Raw genomic sequence first — 5,596 nt, forward strand, 5'->3', positions numbered from 1 at the left:
GGTTTTTTTTTTAAAAATAAAATAAAGACAGCTTACTTTCAGAGGCCCACAAGCTCTAGAGTATGCTTCAGGTAAATTAAATTAGTATTTTGATTCAGCAGTTTTAACCTGTTGAAAAATTTTACAAGTATTGGAGCTGTTTGTATGTCTGCCTGTTTGAGAGAGTACCTAAGAACTAGCAGAACTCATATTGTTAACTGTAAGTAAGGTTTTATACTTCTAAAGAAAATTGTTAAAATACTTTATAAGCTCACTTTGACAACTCGCCATGTAACTGCGTAAAAAAGTGTAGTTAAATTTTACATTGCCTACAGTGATAGTCTGCCCATCAGTAGGTAGTATTTTCATACATCTGCATGGACAATGATTGACTCTGAGAACACTGCTAACCCAAACCATGAACACTTCTTTGATCTTCTACGTATACATAGCTCTAAACTACATAGCCTGTACTCTTTCAAAGCAAACACATTATGTTTTGTAATTCAAAGCATAGCTCTTCCATAAATGCTGTTAAACACAAATTAACTCAACTTGGTTGACTCATCTTTGGATAATATATTTATATCCTTACACATACACCCATGTAATTAAAATAAATAAAAGCAATAAATGTTTAAAAATTTTGCTTAAAGACCACTCTGAAAATGTTTTCCACACACACATCCTACCTTCTTTTGCATGCCCATTAACAATTATAAGAATTTTGCTGCTGATATTAGGCACAGCGTAGTCCTGCATAGGATATACAGTACATATGCACTGTGTAAGAGGATTTTAAGAAACCAACATAGCTAAGCACATTATTTGGCTCTGAAGAAAATCTAGCATTAGTTTTAACATGGACACAGGAGTATGACCCCATGTGAAATCTTTCTTCTTTGCATATAACTCTACTTTTGTGATAGAGGACACCTCTCGCCTTACCTTACCTTCTATATAAAGTGTTTTGGACTAAATGTATTTAACGAAGAATCATAATCTGCAAATGAATATGGGTCTCAGTCCCATGATGGAATCAGACATCCAAAGGACAGACATGGTCATATGTGAAGAGTTGGTATTTCATAATGGAATGTACCTTTTCTAAAATAGTTCTTTAGGAATTTTAACTGGTGTTAGAAGTGGATCTTTGTACATGCTGCACTTTAGGGTCAAAGGGAAAAACTGAATGAATACAATAGCCAGAAACTCTTCTACGTAATGTTACTTCTTATGATTCATTACGACTAAAATGCAAGCCTATCCTTTACAGTATCTGAAACTGATTTGTCCACAGTCACTCTGACAATGTAAAGCACGACAATTCAGAGAAGCAGATGACTTTGGTTTTGTGCTAGAGACATAGTCCTACAGATTTATGTGCTATGTCAGTGGATGAGCCCTAGTTTAACTTTTATTTTCCTGGAAATTCATTTAGACCAAAAATACTGGTACCTTCTTCCTGTCAGAGAAGCAATCAATATGTCGCATGCTTGGAACTTCATCAGAAACGGAATCTACTGAATTTGTTCTTCAGATGGTGACCAAGTAATGCAGAGCAGATGGTCCTCATTTCCACCACAAGTTGGATATTGATCCAACTTCTAAGGATCCTTCATGATTGAGACAAGAGGGTCTTTTAAGGATTTTTTTTTTTTTTTGGTCCAGATAGCTTTAATTTGCATATATATGCAGATTTCAGAAAAGGAAGTACTTCATATCACCAATTACATGATTTTTCAATCAACACATCTCAGCAAGACTGTCACTTGATGGTCCTCCTTAGGATGACAGAATGCTCATGTTGAACATACTGCTCGCTTTTAGTGATTGAAACTGTAGGCTTTTCAGCTGAAGACTTCATTTGTTGACCGGTGGAACATTTTGCAGTGACAATTCGTATGGTGAATGGGATCAGAACATACTGAATGGGTTAATCTAGCATTTGATAAAAGCAGCTGAGTTAGCACCAAATTAACATGTCTGTTGCATGAATACGAAGCTCTGCTATATTGGACCAAATCAAGACTGAAAACGCTTCAGCTAAGTTTGGTGCACATGGTCCTATATGTACATAGAGGCACCCAGGCTGACAGTTTTAGTCATACAGCTAATCTTTTATTCACGTTACAGATCTCTACAAGGAAAGCCAGGAGCAATCAACATTCAGCTTTTTGGATATATTAAAGAGATTTTCTGGATTAATTACACTCCTACTGGAGTCTGTATCTGATTTCTTTAACTGGCATTAGAGAAGTCATTTACGTAAGCAAGTAATTCAGCATGTGAGAAGACACCGAGAGGTGAGAAAGTTGTAAATATCTGTGATGCTGGCATACCAGCAGAGAAACAGGTGAGCATAAGCCTCAAAGCATTGGAAGAAATATCCTACTCAAGTACAGTAGGCAAATGTAACTATAATGGAATGATGACAATATGCTGAGCAGAAAAAAGCTAAGGTTCAGTTATCTCAAGCTCACTGGTTAACCATAGTGTCTGGTCTCAACCAAGATCCAGTAGTAAGCTACATGTACTACATGTATTTATGTTTTGATATTGTATTGCATGTGTTAATATACAGATTGATATACAAGGCAAGGTCTGACAAAAAAATCTTGCTTTGAAAAATGTTAATAGCCACTAGGCGGAGAGAGCTTTTATACCCACCCCCCTTCAGCAATTTTTGTTTACAAATTAATTAAGAACAGGAGCTGACCTCCAGTCTAATAAAGACACATTGGCACACTGAAGGAAGGGAACCCTTAGTTTAATTAATCACAACTATCTCCTGGTAAAAACCATAAAATATTCCAGTGTGATTTTCAAGGCAAAAGATTAAATCTGTCTTGACCTCCTAGAAGACTTCAAAAGGGAAGTTCACTATAATACTGAGGAGGAAAGACTGTCAAGTTCCTGAAAGCACTCTAATGGGTGCAACATGAGGCATAAGGCATTCACACAGAGTGAAACTGCCAAATGCATAAGGGATAAAACACCTTCCTGCTAAAGCTGATAATCCTGCATAAGCAGATAAAGTATCGCTTGTCTTTCAACTAAACTAAGTTATGCTCTTATGAACAAATGCTTTTATCTGCATTTCATTTTGGTCCACCTTGCAAGATGTGCTATTTAAGGTAACAGGTAAGAGCAGGGTACTCTCTTAATCTGTAAGACAAGACCCTGAGAAAACTTAAGAGTAATCAGTTCTCCACTACTTCACTTATTGTTTGCATTCAAAGGTTAACAAGAGGCATGGGTCAAGCTGAGAATTGGACAAAGAAAGGACTTTTAAACAGTATTCATAACCTAGGTATCTCTGTGTTTGAGACATAATGTTCTCTGCTTATGAGCATAGAAGAAACTTCTGTCTCATTTGATACTGCTTGCTTATGCTGTCCATGTGAGTATGCCATTTTCTGTCAGGTGATCGCTGTTCAGAGGAAGCACTTAACTCCTGCACGAAAGCTGTGCATAGCTCATACTATGTGTCTTGGAAAGCTACAGGTAAGTCCCAGTTCTGGCTTTGTATGTTTACACAACTGACTTTGTAATTGAATACAGATTTATCTGTATTATAAGCACAGTTGAGCAAAGTCACAGCACTTCTTAAGAACCTTTTTAAAAATGTTTTTTCAGGCAATGAAGACAAATACCTATAGATTTGTATTTCATGAAAGCTAAGAAGTTATTTAATTTCTAGTGAGAAAGATGCTTAATTTTCTTTAGGCTATCAAAACTGCATTAACCTCCAAAAATAAGAAAGCAAATTTCTGCTACACACTTTTTTCTTTTATGCTGATGTGAAGAAAATTCTCCCCTCTCATCTTAATACTGTCAAACTGGATGTCCACTTATGAAGAATAAAAGTGGGGAGTGATGAATGAGTAAACATTTTTGGAAGTCACGTTTGCGTAGAATGTGATATTGAAGCAAACACAAATTTTTCTAACATTCTCCTATGAGAATCTTCTACTGCTGTAACATAAGCTATAGTCTCAATCTATAACATTATTCCATGTTTTTTAAGGTGCAGTCTTTTTCTTATCATATCATGCAAATTTAAAGTTACCACTTTATATTGCATGTTATAGACAGATAACTGATCATCTAAGGTGTACTTCAAAACATACTGTATCTTGCTTTGGAATTTGTACCAAAACTGAAAGTAGTTGTTCTGTATCCAGGAATTTGAGATAACGTAAAACAAAAGTAAACAGAACAGAAATTGAACAGTAGAATTGTAATAAAGCCAAATTGTTAAAAATGCACACAATTACTTAGCAATACTTATGCTGATCTCTTTCTTTCATTCTATCTTCACAAATTATTTACCAGAAAAAAAAACCCAGGTAAATCCAGCTTCTATCTAAATTATTTTGTCATTACTACACTTACTATGCCTAAGCATGTAGTGATTATTGTACAGGTGGACATTTATCAGTTCAGCAATATTCTTTTTGTTAGATTTAATCATATGTCTCTTGTGATAAAGATTAAGATTACATGACTCAGCTTCAGGTGGACTAACTCATACTCTGGTATTGTATTTTTCTTATATTTCTCTGGACACTATTTATGAAGCAATCAAAAAAAAAATATGCATCCAAACACATATTGCATCAATGATACCTTCATGTGATTTTAACATATACACTTATGTATACTTGTATACTTCCAACATAGTGTATATCTAGCCATAGGGTGAAGAGACAAACGCAAGTTGTTTGAAAAATCTATTGGCTCACTGACTTCTATCCATTTTATCAGAGAAATTCACTTTTCTTAGCAAAATACTGGAGAAAAGTATCACTACCATAAAGATTACTTCAAAAAAATAAAGTGTGCACTATATAACGTGTCACCTGATGTCACCTGACAAACTATTAAAAGAATACTTTTCGAACAATATTAAGCACGGCATGCTTTCATGGATTAGAAAAAAAAAGTTTAAAAAGAAATATAATAATATTTATTCCAAAAACTACCTATTAACTAACCAATTAACTACTACCATGCTTGAAAGACCAAAAAAGAGCTCCTCATCCTGGAGTAATTCCTGAACACAGTCCACCGTCTCATGTTAATTGTTCAGCATCAACTAATGGCTCCAGGATACTGGATCTAAGTCTTCGACTTCCACCTGGAGTTTTTAGTGTAATTTAGGACACCAAAAAGTGTGTGGCTGTTCCTTTTGAGAGGGGGGGAAAAAATTATGCAAAGAATACACTCATAAAAATAAAGATGGTAAATATCAAGTGAAATTTTCAGGCAAAGGGTATCCTACAAATTCGAGATACGCTTTTTGGGATGCTTAGCACCCCCCATTTGACACCATTTTTGTGGTAGCATTCTATTCCTACTGCAGCAGTGTAGTTCACCTTTGTCCTCTCAACTGAGCTAATGAAAAGTGAACAAAACTAACCCTCTAAAATGAGGCAAACTCTAATCTGAGATCAAATACTAATCAGAACATTTTCATCAAAATACATCTCTGAAAAATATTTAAAATACTTAGAAGCCCAAGAGAGAAATAAGCGTCTATTTTGTTTTTTTAAAAGAACTACCTCACAGCGAATACAGGAGCCAAATAACATGCTTATGAATTATAATATTA

General features: G+C 35.0%; 1 long non-coding RNA gene across 1 annotated transcript; it reads right to left on the minus strand.

The window, feature by feature from the left end:
* Positions 1-1,644: 1,644 nt before the first annotated feature.
* On the minus strand, positions 1,645-4,166 carry LOC119155745. Its single transcript, XR_005106831.1, has 2 exons — positions 4,113-4,166; positions 1,645-1,920 (listed from the first exon to the last, which is right to left on the minus strand). It is a non-coding gene; the product is annotated as an uncharacterized LOC119155745 (long non-coding RNA).
* Positions 4,167-5,596: the final 1,430 nt, after the last annotated feature.

The sequence above is a fragment of the Falco rusticolus genome, chromosome 11 (assembly GCF_015220075.1).
Source record: "Falco rusticolus isolate bFalRus1 chromosome 11, bFalRus1.pri, whole genome shotgun sequence".
NCBI lineage: Eukaryota > Metazoa > Chordata > Aves > Falconiformes > Falconidae > Falco > Falco rusticolus.